We start from the raw sequence: 21,271 nt of genomic DNA on the forward strand, positions 1-21,271 counted from the left end.
GTAGAGGTAGAGGCGAATGATGAGGGGAATAGGTAGAGGAAGGGGTGGGGATGGATGGGGAGGTAGAGGAGGAAATAGAGGAGGAGGAGGGGGAGGATGGGGAGGTGGAGGAGGCAGGGAAGGAGGATGAGGGGGAGGTGATGAGGGATTGTGGGGAAGACATAGAGGGGGAGGAGAGGGAGGAGGGGGAGGAAGAAAATGTGAGGGGAAAGAGGTGGAGGGGTAGGAGTGGGAGGAGCGAGAACTAGAGGGGGAGGCAGAGGCATGGCATGGGGGGAGGAGGTGGGGGAGGAGAGAAAGGAAGAGGGGGGTGAGGACGGGGGGCAGGAGATGGGGGAGGAGGTCGAGGGGGTGAGATGGAGAATGAGGGAGGTGAGTCAAGGGTTAGGGAGGAGGCGAAGGAAGGGGGTGAGCATGGGAGATGAGGGGTAGAGGGAGTATGTGGAGGCATGAGAGGAGGTGGAGGGCGACGGGGAGGGGGTCATGGGTGTGGGTGGAATGGGGTGTGGGAGATGATTTAAATTTTCAAAAAATAGGCTAGGTTGATAATAAAAAAAGCTTTTTGAATTTGTTTAAATGAGTGAAACCTCAGCGTTTTCAAGACCAAAATTCAAATGAGTGGAATTTTCTTACTTTTTATTTTTGGGTATCAAAATTGTTAGTATTTTAAAATTTGGTTTTGAAATTTTAATTTATTTTAAAATCTATTTAAATAATAAAATATTATTTGGTCAATAAAATTGTATATTTTTAGAGAATTAAATAATTGAGAGAAATTTAAATTACTATGAAAACACTTCAGTAGTTGCCAACTCCACTTCAGATTCCTTTAAAAGGACCCACTCCATTGATGGCTCCTTTCAAAACACAAGCCACTACCTAAATCATGACACAATGATGAGATAATGATCATTTTCAAATTGGTTTAAAAAAATCCACTCCATCCATACAATGCTATTACACCGTTATCCATCACTATCACAATAAAGCAACCTGTAAATACCATAGGTGTTCTAAAAAAGGAATAGACAATTGCCGAAAATTACATGATAGGGTTGCACGGGGAGGGGATTTCTTTGTGAAACGGTTGTTGAAGAAATGAGACTTACATACCTTGAAAACTTTTTCCCTATTTGAGATTTCTCTTTGAAATGGTTGTTTAATATATCTGTTGTAAGAAACCACATATATCGATTGACACATATATTTTATTTCTCATGCATATGTTTTATTGTAGGAGGATGCATGCACTTCGTTAAATTCCATAGCAAGTTTTTCATTCCCGACTTTGGCTTTGATATTGGATGCTACAACTAATGGAAAACACTTGGTGAATAGAGTTTAATTATTTATTCCACAGAGTCATTGACACTTTTTCACTTCACTATTTTTATTTGTTGGGTTTTTTTTAACTTCCCATCTCATAGAGCCCAAAGGCTCATTCTACAATCCACTATGATGTGTAAGCCTGTCCTTCCCTCATCATAGTTGAATTTTGCTCGTGTAGACCCCAATAGATTTTTTAAAACAATCTAAAAAAAAAAGTTAGATAACTATTAAAAACATTTAAATAATGTCAACTCAAAAAAAATTACACCTCAAGAAATTGGACCTTACTGTGCTCATGTTAAATCCATATCTAAGATGGATATATACTTGTAGTTTACTCAATTTCACATCCATTCTAACGTTTACCATTTTATCAAGATTTTTGAATTTGAGATTTCTTAGTTACTACATATTCATTATTTACTTTAGCAATTGAACTACTCTATCCATCACTCATGAAACTAACCCTAAAAAAAAATCATTTATTCTCAACAAAGAAGTTCAACTAAATTTAAATAGAAAAAGTTCCAATCATTTTTCCTAAACACTATAGCATTAGCTTGATTAACAACATTTTGTTAATATTATTTAAAAATTAAATATAATTAATTTCAAAAAATTATGTATTTCAATATTAATTAAATTTTAAAAATTAAATATGTATTATATTAAAAATGCACATTAGAATGTCTTATAGTTATTTCCCATTCATAAAAGAAAAATGTTTTACATTCATAAAAAATATTTTCAATAGAAAAAGGATTTCCATCCTTTATTTCATAATTTATACATCTGTTATTTTATATATAAAAAATTGTTTTAGATTAATAGACATAGAAACACAAATAAGAGCAAAGACAAACAAGTAAATACATTACATAAAATAAAAACACAAACATTTAAAACCCTATCATCATGAAACATCCATTGTAACTAATTATAAATATATATTATTTAAAAATACTTACAAAATAATTTGATTCTCAAAGATGCATCGAATAATGACACTTACAAAAAAAACCATGGTCATTTGCAAAAATAAATGAAATTTTGTTAAACTAAATGCTAATTCATATATAGTTTAATACACATTCAATTAATTGGAAGTGTAATTCTTGGATATATATTTTATGTGTGTAAAATCATGATAAATGTGACTTGTATCAAGTCAATAGTCAATTTGGGCAATGACCATCCATACGACATATTCTAATGAAAGTCTTTCTAGTGTTCTAAAGTTTATACACAAAAAAGAACATAAACAATCAAACACATACATTACATAAAATGAAAACACAAACATTTAAAATTCTATTATCATAAAAATTCTATCTAATTATAAAAAATGATTAATTAGAAAACAATGTTTATTGAATAGTCTCACAAAAATTAAAATTCATTCATGATGTTGTTGTCATTTGTAGGAAAAATAACATTTTATTAAATTCAACTACAAATTAAATGTCAACACTCTAGTATACAAATCCTACACATTGGAAAAATAATTATTGTATATGATATTGCATATGTGTGAAAATATTATACACATACAATCATAAGAAACAACCAAAGGTGAACAGAGCACAACAACAAAAAAATACATAGAATAAACAAAAAGCACATAAATTTAAAATTATATGATCATAAACATCAATTTGTAAATTAATTTCTAAATTCTATGTTTATTTTGTTTGTATTTTATCAACATCACGAGCCACTTTTGAGATATTTTTAAATGTTCATTGAATGATTGTGGTTTTAAAAAAATCATGGGCATAGTCACTTGTGATGTTGTGATTATTTGTATTGTTAAAAAGTATATATTGATTAAAAGCAATCACGAAAACATGTGATTTTCAATCTTACAAAAAATTGTGATGATGCTTACAAAGAAAATCCATAGCCATATATTTTTGGGATATTATAACAAGTTATAATTATGTACCATAAAAAATTAATTAACTAATAAATTAATTTATTTTTTTAAGTGGAATTGTTCATTCATTATTAATATCAGTTTATTTAAAGAAATTATTAAATTTATTGTTATGTTGGAAATGTTTTTATATTAAAAGTTTAAATTAATTACAATAAAATTTTAAAATTCATGGTTTCTCTCTATATATATAAACTTTACTTTAAAATATTACTATTTCAAACGTCAAAGAAGATATACATTCGTTTTAGAAAAAAATATAACCTTCAAAAAACCATCTAAAATACAATTATAATTAAATTTAAAATTAGTTATTTATTAATGAATTATAATATTTATTACTAAATTATAATTAAAAAAACATTTATGGTAATAGAAAATTATATATACGAGTTAAATAATGAAAATATATATATCTATATAAATTTTAAAAAATTATATATATAAAATTGACAATAGTTTATAGAACACTTTATACTACAATTTTATAAAATAATAATTAATCACATGTTAAAACGAATTCTCACAAATGGTTTGAAAAGAATGTGTGACAGGTAGCTATGGAAGGAGAGATGTTGGGAGCACTCCTTGAGACCGTTGTATCTATGGAAGGAGAGATGATGGGAGCACTCCTTGTGGCAAATGTACATGGGAAATTTTTCATTAGATGGAAAAGCCATGAAAGCTATTGATTTAGAAACCAATTACCTATGTATGAGGATATGATGCAATGATACATCGAGGATGGTGTAAAATATAAGGGGTGGTGTATGTAACATCCCTCCATTCTGTACTACATTATTGTAAACCTCAGACAAGTTCAAGCTAGGTATAATATCCTCCCTTGTGTGTTAAAGGTTGTAGACCTAAGATGAGGAAAGCTAGGTTTGATACCCTCCTTTGTGGGTTAAATAATTCCACACCTAAGCTGAGGAATTCTATGTAATATGTAATATGAAAAGCAAATGTATTATCAAATATTTCAATAAAATAAATCACTTGGAGGGTGGAGCACCAAGAGAGAAGAGATGCTTGCCAAATCCCATAAGGAATGGGATAGAGATGAATCTTTCATGATAAGCTTCGAGACATGATTCTAGATAAGCTTCAATCGATTGGATATCCATCAGATGGATGGGAGATAAGTATTCATTGGACATAAAATCTTTGGGGGAGATAAAGGCAATCTTTTATGCGGAAAAGCGTCATGGGAGATAAAGACAAGCTTTTCTGGATCAGATCTAGAAATTCAAAAAATCCATAAAGTGGGATGTTTTTAATGGTAACTAAATCATGAAAGAGGGTATTAATTACCGAATGCATCGATCAATTGAGATAGTTAATCCTTGGCAAGATCTTCGGCTCGGGGGGAATTAGAGGTGATTCATGGCTGGGTGCTGGTGATCCTCCCTCCAAGTGAGATCTAGTTGGTTTCATTTGCATGGAATGGTTGTATGTCACTCACTTTCCCTTCATGTGATTACTTTATTTGGTTAAATATCGGATATGTTATTAACCTTGGTTTATTTTATTTTCTATGCACATGAATGGGTATGATACAGAATGAATCTAATGGAAATATTCTTATGTCAGTGAAGGAGATTTATTTGTTATATAAAGCCTCTAGCTAACATGGAAGATAGTGGTAGATGATCATAGATTATCATAGTATAATGTAGGTAAGAGTAATATTTATGATGGAAATAATGGATTCTTACTATGCATGTGTTCTTAATGAATCCTTATGTAGCAGAAGGGCCTATTAAATGGATGAAAACACTTTTGAACAATTTGATTAAAGAGTAGATGTGAGGAAAGTGTTACATGTTATTATCTGAGTTAATTTATAAAGTTTTTGCACGCATTATAGTAACTAGGATTTATTATTGTGGAGACAAGTTATTGGCATAGAGGCATGCAGAGCAAGTACGAAGTAAATTATAATCGTATATCTAAGGGTAGAGGATATTGATACCATGCGGGGCTTGATGCTTGCATGCTAGGGTTCCTTTTTTTTTCCAACTGTTGTTGTATTTATCAAATCATTTGATGAAGAGGAATTAATGGGTCAATGGTATAAGGTTATCTCTTGAATGTGATGTGACCGTCCAACTAGAAGAAGAGGACAGGGAATATTAATTATAACTAAGGATTTTTTTAAAATTATGTGGAATTAGGGGTTATTTCCTGGTAGGCCATGGAGGTATGTTACATAAAAAAAAAATTGCATGCATATTTCAAAAACAACAAAAAATCTCTGTGGAAAATTCTAGCAGTGAAATATGTCAATATTACTATGAATGTTCCAACATATTCCATGGCATTTAGATATACTCTATCAACCTAATCGTTAACTTATAACTATGGAAATGAGCATAATTATAGGCATATATAATGTGTGGTCGACCGACTTATGTACTAATTATTTCACTGCAAAAGGTGGATCATTAATTCTTATTGGAATTTTTATATTATGTTGTTCTATTTCATAGTTATAACATTCCAACCAAATCTCCATTTCATGTTCTTCTCTCTATTACCTGGTCCTATGCCTAAGATGAGCTTCTTTCAATGTTGAGTTTGTTTGGAGTCGATTTTTTATGTTGTTGTTTTTTATGAACTACCATGATTTTCTATAGTTTTGTTTCAATGAATACATATTCTCCATGTCCAATAAATTGCAAGACATCGAGCCCAAAACATTATTCTAGAAATTGTTCTAATTTTCTAGGCTTATTTTCTTTTCTACCCTTTATACGATATCCTCCAAAAAGTTTCATGCAATTGAGCATATATCCTATTGTTGTTGTTGTGTCTTCTAGTTGAGTACCTAGAAATATTCCATTTCCATTTATTGTATATGTTTACGTCCCTATTATTTTCCAACTTCGTGAGTCTTTGCTTGCTATACTCTTATGAGATTATGTCACAAGTACTAAAAGGTCAGACTTAAATGGTTGTGTATAATTATGCTTCCCTTTCTTCTTCTTTTTCATCATCTAGAAGGACAAAAATTATATCCCCTTGTTCTTTTAAAGCTTGTGCTGGAATTTGGAATATTATGTTAGATTATTAACTGATCCTATATATATTTGGTTAATTGTAGGCTTATAAAAAATCCCTTGCAGGTCTACATCTAAAGATTCAACATACCAAACTTGAATTATTTCTAGGGACAATTGAATGTGTGATGAGGGAGGATTCATTTTTTGTATGTGTTGAGGTACTTTCCATCTGTTGGAAGATTTTTAAAGATTTATGGAGGACTAACTAGGGCTTACTAGAAATTTCGCATTCATACCGGTTCATATTCAACATTTCACCAATGTGTTTTTCCTTGTTCTATATTTTTCCCATCATGATCATTTGACCAATTTATTGTAGGATAGTGAGTTTAGTGTTAGAGACTCCCATTACAAATAGGTCACATAACATAGGTCACTTTTCCATACAAATAGCCAAGTAGAACATATTTATGTTTCCTAATAAATATTTTGAAATAAAATACAAATAGGTGAAAGCTATAACATAGGTCACTTTTCCATACAAATATCCAAGTAGAACATATTTATGTTTCCTAATAAATATTTTGAAATAAAATACAAGATAAATAGTGGATTCGCTAAAAAGTGAAGAATCTCAAGTTATGCTAGAAAGTGAACTGGAAATTAAACTTTTTCTGTAAACCATTAGATATATAAAAAAAGTAATAATAATTTCACAAAATATGTTGAATACCCAAATAATAAACAAATCCATATATGATTCCTAATATCCTATGTTTCTCAAGTAAACTTAAAAAAAGAACATAAGGCTTCTTATTAAAGAAACAACGTTAAATTTAACCAAACACTTTTTAAATCAATGATAATTAGATGAAACCAATCATTCCCAAACAAATGGTTCCTTAAACAATAAAACGAGAACTAATATTGTTTAAGGGGCTAATAAAAAAAAAAACAGAATCTTTTATTCTTAAAAAATGCTTCATATTCTTGGCCAAGATATTAATTATCATTTAATATTACGATATTATGTATGCGAAGAGATCTATTCTAGATTCACGAGATTTTAACTTTCATTTCCACTAGTGGAGAATAGAGTGAAAATTTAATATTGGAATTTAAGAACAATAATTTTAGAAGACGAGAAAGGATTTCATTAGAATATCTCGTATGGATGGTCATTGTCCAAGTTTAACTAACCTTCATGGCCTATTTTTATCATAGGGTGAACTAAGTAATTTTTCATTGTACATATATAATAGAAAATGATCATTTTTAGTAGAAGAGTTGCAATAGGAGGTGATGTAGGTGTTACCTATCCTGAACAATGTGTGTTATTGAACAATTATCACCTTGTAAATGAAAATGATTATCTTTTCCATTGATTGTATATCTATTTTAGTATATTTTCTTATATTTTATTGCTTTCCTAAAATATATTTATTAATTTATCAATAACCATCAAAAAATTATATTTTGATGTTATAATATTATTCTCTTTCAAATCACGTGGAAGGTGTCTTGCGCATCTCTTCTTCATTCAAACGGATGCTTTCATTTTTAATGAGGTTAGCAAAACATTAATATGTGTATAATGGTTTCATTATATTTTTATTTGTATTCTTCAGATTATACTTCTAAAGAAATAAATGGGAATGCATTCAATATTTGCATAACATCAGTAAAATTCATTAAGACAAACTAGGGAAGCTACATAAATTAAATGAATCAAAGGGAAAATAAATTTGAATACATGATAACCATCAAAAAGGTTACCCCTTTATTTCTATTACATTTCATAGACTAAAAAAAAATAGACATTAATTAAATTATAACTTTATTTAAAATTATATTGTGATTATTTATAAAAAAAAGTGCATGCATATTTCAACAGCAACAACAAAAAATATTAGTGTAAAAGTTAAGCACTTAAATATGTCAATATGACTATGACTGTTCAAATAGATTCCATGGGGTTTAAATATATGTTATCAACTTAATAACTAAATTATAACTATGGAAGATATATTCTTCTGATTAGCATAATTGTAGGCATATCTATTTTGCAATTTATAATCAATTTAAGTTAAAATAAAATATTAACATTAAATTAACAAACTAGGGAAGCCATATAAATTAAATGGATACATATAAATTAAATGGATCGAAGTGAAAATAAAATCCAATCCATGATAATTATGAAAGGAGTACCCCATTATATCTATCACATTTTATAGATTAAAAGAAACATAAAAATTAACTAAATTATACTTTTATTACAAGTTATATTGTGATTATTTACAATAATATTTGTTTACATGCATATTTCAACAAAAAATAATCTTAGTGGAAAATTTTAGCAGTGAAATTTAGCCCTTGGATAAAATTAAATGGTTTGAAATTTTGACTGAAATACTTGTTTGTATCATTGTGAATTATTAATTGTAGGCAAAAAATTGTTTTATAAGAAACTTAGGTATGGAGGTCAGCAATGCCTCATTTTAAGGGAGACTTGGAAAAAATAAAATATCTCCTAAAATTAGGAGCTACTAATTTCGATTTACCCCAATTTTCAAGGACAAGGATTTATGGTAGCCATTTCCCCCCTCTCATTTGGTTTAAAATGGGCTCTTTATTTCAGTGACCCTTATATCATGGTATTGAGATTAATTTGTAGAGAACAACCCACATTTAAGTATTCAATAATCTTCTTTACATTTTTTAAGTTTTCATACTAGGCTTGTGTATTTTCTTTACATTCCAATACCTAGAGCATGCTCTCCTTTCCCTCTTGAATTTTTTGTTTAATTTTTGGGAACTATAATAATTTTGGTGTTGGGATTTAAAAATTACACTCACGTTATTACAATTTTTGTATCTAATTGTTGGAGAAAAATATCTTTTATTTTTTAATTTTTAGGAGCCATGTGGGTGGGGTTGTATTTAAGTTCATTGAATCAACCTCCAATGCTTTCATTTTTTTCTTGAAGTCTTCATTAATGCATATAAAACTTTAGGGGAGATTTTTTTTTTTCAGAAAGTTGAAATTTGAGGGTTCGAAACATTGGGTGTTGAATTTTTATCCAAACAGTAACTAAGGATGATTATCCAAAATATTAAGTTAGTTTTTTTATATTTTTTACCATTAGGTCCCCATAAAATAAAGAATAAATTCATAGAAGCAAGACTTCCCATCCTTATATAATGACCAAACAATCAATTAACGTTGACATTTACAGTCCATAATTTTTGTAAGTGATTTGCCTTAATTTCTAAAACAACGTTGTTATTTAAACTAATTTCCTTGCACCTCATAAAATTAGGGTTTTATGGATATGGTTTCACACATGTGTTTCGCTCATTGAACTATTTTTCAATCTCCCATAAAATTTCAATTTCTCCAATATACTTTCTTCTGATTTTGTAGGAAAAAATCAAGGAGATTAATATTCATGGTTTTATGGTTATTTATGTACTAAATGTAACTCCAGTAAACTTTATATCCACAACTTTCCATTAATTAGATCGGTTCTAAAGGGTTATGCTATTGACTAATCAACTATTACATGAATAGTAAACTAAGATAGTGGTTTTTTTTAATTTTTTTTTGGTTTTGAAAATTTTTTGTTATTGCTTTTTCAATTGGTCTCTTCAAATTTCTCCAAAAAAAATGAAGCATTATGCTTAAGAGAAAATAGATGAAGAATATGATATGAATTAAAAAATTTAAAACCCATATGCCAATGGATAGAATATTCCTTCATCAATCCAACATGATCGGGTCCACCACCTAAGGACAATTTTTTGCCTAATTTCACTAGGGTACAAAGGCTATTGTAGAATAATTTTGCATAAGGGGTACTGAAAATGTGTATTTTAAGACTTTGAAAGCTCAATGGAATGCCTAAATTTTGAATTTAAATATATTGATAAATCTATTTTCTTAGGGCTTAAGAAACTTGATCCACCACTTATAAATGTATTGATTGGGGGTTAAATTGTTTGATCTAGTGCTCTTTTTGTTTACCTGAACACTCCCTCTCTGTTGAAATATGAAACCAAGATCCATGCTAGCATCCATATATATATATATATATATATATATATATAGAGAGAGAGAGAGAGAGAGAGAGAGAGAGATTAAAATTCTTATTCATCAGTGGTACATCATAGAATCCTTTCTCCATTGATGGTACATGATCATAATGGAAAAGCATTCAATGGAATCCATTGCTCTGAGTTACTGATCAAAAAAATTGGTAATGGCATGCATGATGGTGTTTATAAAGAGGATAATGCAAAGGCATGTAGACAATAACATATAAAAATTATTTCTACTCTATTTTATCATATCAACGTAGGTATGGATAGAATATTAAATTAGCAATTATTGCTAAAGTTAGAAAAAATTGAAAATGCAAAAAATAAATATCCTTGAAAAATTGATATTAGAGGTTTTCTTTTCTTTTTTTCTCATGTAGCCTAACAGACAAAAGAATCACCTTTTTCTCATAATTCTTTCTAGCTAATTTGAGTCAATGAAAGATCACAATATTTCTTGAAATTGTATTGGTGGAGTGTAATGAAAAGGCCAATTCCTCCATAAGTAATATTGTACATTTATTTGCAAATAATATTTATATAATATTTATTCTATTAGAAATAATATTATTTATATCTAGTGTTTTATTTTTAATGATGGTCCCTGTGAAATATTGTAGTTCTTCAATATTCATTTTCTTTGTTAAGGGTGATTCATAATACAATAATATTAAATTATAAATTAGATTCCCTAAATACAAAATGGTATATAATATATTTATATTAACTAATATAAATTATTATTATAATCTTATTGATAATTAATATTAAAAAAATATTTTTGATTTATTATTGTCCTAAAATATTTATTAATTAGCGTAGCTAATTATTATAACATTCTGAGAATCATGATATCATGTATAAAAATATTATGCACAATATTTTATATTTTGTTAATATACCATGTAATAATAGAGTTTCTCTAATAATTTGAAAAAGGATTTGGTTATTCAAGATAATGATAATTTCAAGGATTGTTCCACTATGGACATGTCTAGGAATAAATTGAAGATAAGTAATCATTTCTAGGTTAGAGAAAAAAATAAGTGATTCACACCTCCATAGTAATGCTTGAGAACAACAAATTTTGGAGATTAGTTGGTCCATATTAGGAATTATAATTATTGAAACAAGAATATAATTTGAAGTAACAAAAAATTATGTTTGTTTCAATTTTCTTGGATTTTGTAATAGTGTGATACCTTTTTAGTTATAATGGAGTAATCACATTTGCTTTATCCTACAAAATCTCACACAAAAGTATGCTAAGAGTCATGTAAATTGTTTTTCTATTACATATTCAATTCAAAGTTTAACTAATTGGTACCAACTAAACCCTTTAACTTCATAAATTTGGTTCTCATATTCAACGAACAAAGTATCTCCATTGACAACATATACCAAAATCTAAAGGTGTCAAAAAGGAAAATTTAAATACTCTTATTGAAGTCTACTATCCATATTCAAGAAAGCCATAAAGTTATTGAGAACAAAGTGTTGTATGCACAATATAGGGTTATGTGTCATGTAGATTTGATTGAATTTATTGTTCCTCCACATTTGAGGTATGTTCTAAATTATTTATTATAACAAGGTTACTATATGCTAATTTCAAGCTAAAATTTAGGTAGAAATGGGTTCTATATTTTATGTTTTATGTTGAAACTACCAATTTTTTACTTTACAAGAAAATAAATATTATTTTAAAATTTAACTTTTATTTTTTTTTGCTTTCTCATCAACCATTCAGCGTTTATAACTTTGAAATTGTCAATCTTTTACCTCAAAAGAAATTAACTTTTGTTTTTAAATTTAACTTTTAATTTCTTACTTTGCATATTTAAAATTTAAAGGTTAATTATTTTCGTTTTTTTATTTAAAGTTACTTTTATTTTTGTTTTTAAATTTAACTTTTAATTTTTTACTTTGCATTTTAAAATTTTAGGGTTAATTATTTGGTTTTTTTTTTTTTTAATTTAATGTTACTTTTTTTTTTGTGTAGACCTTTAACGAATCTAATTAATATTCCCTATTCTATATTTAGTTAATTTTTGCTTTTTGGGTAACTTTTTGCCTTTTTGGGCTGTTGTAATTAGTATTTCTTGGATTGAACCATAGCATTTAGTTAAGGGAGTTCTAGCACTTTCCACGGGGATCGGAGGAATCCGAATTCGAGCCGTTTATTCATAGCCGTTTCATCATTGTTCAACGCGGATTTCAAAATGGCAATCTGTCGCCAACAAGATGTGTTCAATTGTTTCAAGACGTGTTACATGAATCTGTTCGACCATAAGTCAGATTGAATATATATGAAGGTCGTGTGTTCGACTCACAATGTTGTTGCCTATCAGTATCTTTGTTGTATCTGTATCTTTGTTGGGAGAGCCTCATGTGTTGGATCCACAATGTTGTTGCCTCTGTATCTTTGTTTGGTCAGAATGAATATATAAAGGTCCTCTGTTCGATCAACGCTTTTCTATATCTTTGTCGGGTCCTGTGTTCGATCCAACCTCCTCTTTATCTTTGTTGGGAGAGCGGCTCTGTATCTTTGTTTGGAGAGCGTGAGACTGCCTCAGACCGAATCAGCTAGCACTTCATAATTCCACTTCAAATCACGTTGGAGGTAAGGAGGCCATTTCTGTCCATTCAATTTATCTTAACATTCTTGACGCATGCGTCTTCTTCTTCGATCTTTGTTTTACTTCTTCTTCGATCTGTGTTATTTTTGTTTTAAAGTCTTGATTATAAAAAATTCCCTCAACTATGGATTTGGTTTATTGATAATTTTGTTTGCGGAATCCTTGTTTTAAAATGTTGTTAATAGAAAAATTCAGCAACTATGCATATCGTTTTGGAAAATTTTGTTTGTACATTTTAAACCATACTTTGTTTTAAACTAGGGTTTATAATTTTTTCCGGCAACTATGGATAATTTTGTTTGCAAATTTGAAATCAGGCCTCTTTTTCCAGGGTTGTTTTAAAGTAAGGTTTATAATTCTTTTGTGCAACTATAGATATCGTTTGTGAATAATTCTGTTTGTAGACTTGAAACCATGCAACTATAGTTTGTGAATAATTATCTTTGTACATTTGAAACTATGCATCTTCTTTGAAAATAAAGTAAGGTGTATATTTTCCTACAAATATGAATAGAGTTTATGGATAATTTTGTTTGCACATTTGAAATGTTGATCACTTGTTTATAATTTTTTTTCTGCAACTATAAGAAATACTTATTGATATTTTTGGTGTTCTATTATAGATTTGTTAACACATTGAAAACTTTCGTCATCAAGATTCAGCCTCAAGTACTATATAGGCTCAATTACTTTATCAGGCCAACAATGTGGACTGAATTTTTGGATTATGGTTAACAAGGCATCAATCATAGATACTTGTAGGCACAAAATCATGATCTGAAAATGGAGATTACAACCTTGACTTCATATAAATTCTTGTAAACATGCATCTCTTTGGGGGTTTGTCAAACTATAGATTCGAAAAGTTTTTTGGGTGGGTGATACACTTTGATGTCTTTTTTTTTTTAACTATATCTTAATATGAAAATGGATTCAACTTTTTTTTATTGGAATTGGAATTTGGTGCTAAAATTATATATTTTTGAAATTTTTTATATACAAATAAATTTAACTTTGTAAATTATATTTTGAAATGTATTTTTAATATTTTCAAATATAAACATGTAGAAATAATGTAAGAATTTGAATTTGACACTTATATCATATATTTTTGAAAATTTTAATACACAAATAAATTTAAAATAGTTAGAATTTTTTTTATTTTTTTTTAAATATAAGAGGAAAATGTTGTGAGGTGTGTTTAATTTCTTTTAATGTTCACAGGTCTTTCAACTTTGATATTGAAAATCATAACTTCTGTTTTGTTATAATAGTTGAAATAGTTGAAATAGAATGAAGGTATCAAAATACATCTTAGTGTGCCAATACATTAGAAATACACAAATGCATTAGCGGCCAAGGTATTGAAGGAATACCAACAGTAATCTTGTGTTTCAACCACCTTAACATCATTTGGTCCAATGACTAGGAAGATATTTGTAATTCCATTTGAGTCCACATATGTGAGATTATAATATCATTATTATTGGTGTTCCACCTTACTTAGTGGAGGTTTTACGAAGATTGGTTGTGTTTTGGTTTTACGAAGTTTGGTTGTGTTTGTATCTGTAAGTTACTTAGGGGTTTCGAGAATTTATGTCTATGGGGATTGAGTTTATACTTGATTTTATTTTTTTAATATTCTATATAATTAATATATTGATTTTAAATAGTTTTGGAAATTAAGAATATGAGTTGTGTTACTTTTCTATAAAAATTTTACAAGAAAAATAAAAAATAATTAAATTGTTGTTTTCATAATTACTTATTTATATTGTAAATTGTTATACATGTTACTTGTTATGTTGTCATATATATATTGATATATATTATCACTATAAAGAATGAATCAATAAGTATCATAAATGAAGGGAATGAAATGATATGTAATTTTGATTTCTTTCTTAGGTTTTCTGAGGAGGCCAAGGGGGAGGTGGAGGTGGAGGTGTTGGACGAGGAGGAGGAGAAGGTGGTTGTGGAGGAGGTGGAGGTGGTTGTGGAGGAGGTGGAGCAGGAGGATATGGTGGAGGAGGAGGTGTAGGTGGAAGAGGTGGTAGTGATGGTGGAGGTGGAGGAGGAGGTGGTGGAGGTTGAGGTGGTGGAAGTTAAGGTGGTGGAGGAGCTGGAGGTGGAGGAGGAGGAGGTGGAAAAGGTGGTGGAGGTAGAGGAGGAGGAGGCGAAGGTGTTCGAGGAGGTGGTGGAGGAGGAGACAGAGGTGGTGGAGGAGGTTGTGGAGGAGGAAGAGGTGGTGTATATTGGGGAGATTTGGAGGAGGAGGAGGAGGAGGAGGAGGAGGTGGTGGTGGTGGTGATCGTGGTGGAAGAAGAGGAGGAGGTGGCAGAATCAAAGGTAACAGAGGATGGGGAGGTGGAGGTGGAGGCAGAGGCAAAGGAGCAGGTGGTGGAGGAGGTGGAGGAAGAGGAGGTGGTGGTGGTGAAGGTGGAGGTGGAGTTGGAGGAGGAGGAGGAGGAGGTGTTGTTGGTGGTCAAGGTGGAGGTGGAGGTGGAGGAGGTGGAGGGGAGGATGAGGTGGAGGATGAGGAGGATGTAGAGGTTCTGGAGGAGGTGGAGTTGGACATGGAGGAAGAGGAGGTAGTGAAGGGAGTTGTGGAGGTGGATGTGGAGGTGGTGGAGGAGGAGTAGGAGGAGGGGGAGGAGGAGGGGGAGGAGGAGGAGGAGGTGGAGGTGGAGGTGTACGGTGGAGGTGGAGGTGTACGAGGAGAAGGAGAAGGAGGTGGTGGTGTAGGAGTTGAAGCTAGAGGGGGAGGTGGAGATGGAGGTGGAGGTAGAGGAGGTGGTGGTGGAGGTGGAGGAGCAGGAGGAGGTGGAGGTGGATTTGGTAGACGCGGTGGTAGTGGAGTCAGTAATGTGAAAGTGAAGGTGGAGGTGGAGGTAGAGGAAATGGTGGTGGATGTTAAGGAGGTGGAGGAGGTCGTTGGGGAGGTGGTGGTGGTGGTGGAGGAGGTAGATTAGAAAGAGGAGGCAAAGGGGGAGGCATAAGTGGTGGAGATGGTTGAGATGTAGGTGGAGGAAAAGGAGGCGGAGGAGGTGGAGGTGGAGGTGGCGGGAAAGGAGGTGGTTGAGGAGGAGGTGGAGGTGGAGGAGGAGAAAGAGGAGTTGACAATAGAGGTGTAGGGGGAGGGGGAGGCATTGGAGGTGGTAGAGGAGGTGGAGGTGGAGGTGGTGGAGGAGGAGGTGGTGTGGGATGTGTAGGTGGTGGAGGAGGAGGTGGTGGTGGTGGAGGTGGAGGTGGAAGAGGTGGTAGTGATGGTGGAGGTGGAGGATGAGGTGGTGGAGGTTGAGGTGATGGAAGAGGTGGTGGAGGTTAAGGTGGTGGAGGAGGAGGAAGAGGTGGCAAAGGTGTGGAGGTACAGGAGGACGAGGAGGCGGAGGCGGTGGAGGAGGTGGTGGAGGAGGAGGCGGAGGAGGAGGGGGATGAGGCGGTGGGGTGGAGGTGGAGGTGGAGGGGGACGAGTAGGTGGAGGAGGAGGTGTAGGTGGATGTGGATGTGGAGGAGGAGGAGGAGGAGGTGGAGGAGGAGGAGGAGAAGGGGAGGTGGTGGTGGTGGAGGAGTTGAAGCAGAGCTAGAGGAGGAGGTGTTGGATGGTGGAGGTGGAGGAGGAGGAGGTATAGGAGGTGGATATGGTGGAGGAGGAGGTGGAGGTGGAGGTGGAGGTGAAGGAGGTGGTGGTGGAGATGGAGGAGGAGGAGGAGCTGGAGGAGGAGGTGGAGATGGTGGTGGTGGTGGAGATGGTGGAGGAGGAGGAGCTGGAGGAGGAGGTGGAGATGGTGGTGGTGGAGGACAATAGTTTGAACATTGAGGTGGAGGTGGAGGTAAAGGATGTGGTGGTGGGGGTGGAGGTAGAGGAAGTAATGGTGGATGTGGAGGAGGTGGAGGAGGTTGTTGGGGAGGCAGTGGTGGAGGAGAAGGTAGATTCAGAGGACGAGGAAGAGGGGGAGGCATAGGTGGTGGAGGTGGTTGAGGTGTAGGTAGAGGATAATGAGGCAGAGAAGGTGGAGGTCGAGGTGGGGGAAGAGGAGGTGTGGAGGAGGAGGAGGTGGAGGAGGAGAAAGAGGAGTTGATGATGGAGGTGGAGGGGCAGGGGGAGGAGTTGGAGGTGGTGGAGGAGGTGGAGGTGGAGGTGGTTGAGGAGGAGTTGGTGCAAGATGTGTAGGTGGTGGAGGAGGAGGTGGTGGAGGTGGAGGTGGTGGTGGAGGATTTCGTGGGGATGTGTAGGTGGTCGAGGAGGAAAAGGAGGAGAATGTGGTGGAGGTGGAGGTGGTGGAAGAGGAGAAGGTGGTGGAGATGGACGTGATTGAGTTGGTGGAGGTGAAGGAGAGGAGGAGGTGGATTAGGAGGAGGAGGAGGAGGAGGTGGAGGTATGCAACCTAATTTATGATTCATGTCTTAAATTCAACTGATTGATGTCTTAGGGGCATCAAATTATTTTAAACATTACAAATGTTGTACATTGTCGGCTAGTGATATGTAGCCTGACAATTTTTGACATACTCATAGTTGATGTTCTAATTGTTGCACTTTAATAACAATTCCATGAAAATAATCAATAACATTGACATCTTCTACTTTTACTCTCCTTCCTTCTCTAAACCACTATCATTCCTCCTAATGTAGTTTGCATTAATATTTTTCTCTTTTAAAACCTAATTCTCATGGGTAGACTTTTCTCGAGGTTGAGTTACCTGTCGTGAGAACGATTCTCAATTTACAAATTATTGAGTTTATATCTGATTGCATATTGATGATAAATATATTGGGAAAATATTAAAAATATTGGGCTCTGTGATATAATGTTTGTTCTAACTCTTTCTTTTCTTGGGAAAATTCTTCATGAGCCTTTTGAATTATAGTGGATATATTTTCATTCCCTTGAACTATGAGTCTATCTTGAAATTTATTTTCATCAGCAGTAATTTTCTCACTCTGGTCGACCAATTGTTGTACAAACTATTGGATTGCAATAAGTAGATCATTAATTCCACTTGGATTGTTGTTATTAAGTTTGTCTATTTCCTGGTTTTAACATTCCAACTAAATCTCCATTTTTTAATTGTTGTCTCTGCTAAACTTGCTACAATCCAACATCCAATTTTGTAAGTATCATTATTCAATGCATCTTTAAGAATCAAATTATTTTATAATCATTATATATTCACAATTAGTTACAAATACATGTTTTATGACGGTATAACTTTAAATATTTGTGTTTTTATTTTATGTAATGTATTGGTTTGTTGGTTTGTGTTTGTATGTCTATAAATTATTGAACACAAAAAACAATTAGACTAACTTTATACCAATAAATTATGTGATGATTTTAAGCATGCATAGTATCCAATGCAAGAATTACACTTCAAATGAATTGAGTGCTTGCATAACTTATCTATGTTAAATTTAATAAAAGTTCACTTATTTTTGTAAATGACATGACATCATGAATGAAAATGTATTCTTTTTTGGTAAACCACCACTTTTCAATGTGTGTATTTTAACACCACAATTACTCAATACACTTTAAATTTATAAAACATTACATTTAAAAAATATATCGAGAAACGTTTATCATAATCTGCCAGTTTTACACTTTATAAATTAATTAGCTGGAAATTGATGCTTTATAGGGATAGAATTTTCAAATGTGTTTTTTTTTTTTATTATGGGTTTATTTTTTGTGTTCTTTCTTTCCTTTTTCTGTAATGATTTTACACATAAATTTGAATCCTCTATTTTAACTAACTGATGTTCATTTAATTTCTTTAATTATTTTAATCAAAATATATTCAGAAATACAAATGTGGAGTTGAGTTCTTATCCTTTGATTTATATTTGTGTTTAATTTAATAAATTAATTTTCAAAGAAAACGTATAATTCGTTTAAAAGATACACAACTATCTTTTTTAAACATGCTAAATATGTACTTTTCAAGGTTCTTATGTTTCCTCTAATTGCAAAAGTGAATTGTAATAAGCCTTGGCAAATTTCTATTAGTACCCTTTTAAATGAAGATGCTTCTAACAAGTAAAATTTGGTCAAATGATGTATCATAGCTGTGGCATATGACAGTGTAAATATTTATTTTTAGTAATATAAAAGAAAATTTGGTTTTTTGTGTTCTCATTCTTGAAAACTTATTAAAGGCTTACATTTGAGATTAGACTTATAATTCACAAGGAAAGAGTTATGTCCAAGAAGAGGCAAGATAAAAATGTAAAAAAATAAAGGTTCTCTTTTTTGCTTGAGTTGAATTGTTGATTTTGTAGATGACCAAGGAAACACATCTCTCAAAATAAAAATTTCATGAGTGAAACTAACTTAAAAGGTTTTTTGGAGATAAAACGTGTTGGATAGAATATAAAAGGGATATTTGGAAAGAATTATTGTTATCATACCCCAAATGTAGCAAGATGTTGTTAACGGTCAAGGAAAGGTAAATTGGAAAAGGACTACTATTTGTTCTCCTAGGAAGTAGGAGTTACATCTTTGGGGGAACTACCTGGAATCATAGTTCTTTGTTGGGAGAAATGCAATAACCTTTAAACTATTTCCAGCAAGAAAATCTTAGATAATCTTAGATAAGTATATTTTAGACTATGTGGGTTTCCCAACAAAAAAAAGAATACACTTGAATGTGTGCAATGATGCAAAAGTTATATAATAAATTAAAGAAGCTTGTTTGGATGAATATATATAAACACACACAGTAACCCTTATTCACCTGTAAAAATATAGTTTGTTGTAATATACTATAGAAAAGAGTTATTGTAGGTAAGAAAAATAAATTTATACATAGTTTAAATTGTAGAAAAATAAATGTATCCCTAGGTTAGCTTGCTATATGCCAAAGGACAGGAATCATGCCAATTGGCCATGGAACAAGCAGTCTTCGGTAAATTAATAATAACACCTAAAGTACAACCTTTCCAAACTCCCATGACAAGGGTTCAACACAAGCCTAATTTTTGTATTCTCTTCTTCAAATAAAATTATAGTAATAGTAAATTATATACAATCGTTATGTAGAAACAAAACATATAGAGTTGACATGAATATCTAATGTGTACTCATAAAATATAAATAGAACAAATATTATAGTATTGTAAAATTTTGATGGAATCACTTCATTACAGGTAGTAACAAGCAAATAAATTGCATGAATTTTTCTTAGGAATAAAAAAGAAATATTTACATTGTACTATTTCCTCATAATTAAATATTTTCATTAACAAAGAGATGGTAAATCCCTTGAATTTAAATTGATATACATGGCTTGTTTTGAGTGTGGGCCCCTTTGGGAAAAGCCCTAGCTAGATAAGGGTTTTATTTACACTCGAACAACATCAAATTTCCTCGCAGCCAATAAGACCTTAGTAATTGTTTTAATAAACACTAAATAAAAGTTACAAACAATTTTTAAAATGTTATAAAAATTCTTAGGGCTTAGTGTTTAGTATTTGGCTTTTAGGGCTTATGGATTAGTGTTTGGGGTTTACGGTTAAGGGTTTACGGTTTAGGGATGAACAACCCCACTTAGGGGGGGTATCCACTACTACATATTACACATAATGCATTCATCCTGTGGAGCCTCAGGAGTTATGAAGAAAATAAATAAAAGGAAATAGGTTTATGAATAAGGATGGAAAAACAAAGGTCGAGGCATCTCATGTACCACAATTTTCTCCCTCCTACGCTCACATACCCAGGTGTGGTCTTCCCTTATTATAGATACTCATAGAATTCCTAAGGTTTATGGTTTAGGGATTAGGGTTTTGGGATTTAGGGTTTATAAAAATTTTAGTAAATTATTTTAATAAGCACTTAAATAAAAGTTCCAAATAGTTTTTAAAATGTTATAAATTCTTAGGCTTTGGTGTTTAGGGTTTAGGGTTTATAACATTCAGTAAATGTTTTTAATATAAACTAAATAAGAGTTGCAAAACACTCTTTAAAATGTTATAAATGGAAGTTCGAAACAGACATAGAACTCATGAGAGTTGAGTGAATGCAACAAAAAATAAAGAAAAAAAGTGTTAGATATCATATTGAATTACCAAGTAGATTGATATTGAAAAGGTCCATACAAGAATAGTATGTCATAATATATATTAAAGGAAATTCTAGCAAAAATTAATTTACAAATAGACGTTACCTCAACCTCACCTACAACTAGCGAACAAGTTCCTCTAGTAGAGTCAACTACAACCAACACTTGAGCTCCATAAATAAAGAAAGGGTAAAAAGA

This window comes from Pinus tabuliformis, chromosome 2_1, assembly GCF_031772625.1.
Source record: "Pinus tabuliformis cultivar Carrire ecotype Pingquan chromosome 2_1, CPIR1, whole genome shotgun sequence".
Classification (NCBI taxonomy): domain Eukaryota; kingdom Viridiplantae; phylum Streptophyta; class Pinopsida; order Pinales; family Pinaceae; genus Pinus; species Pinus tabuliformis.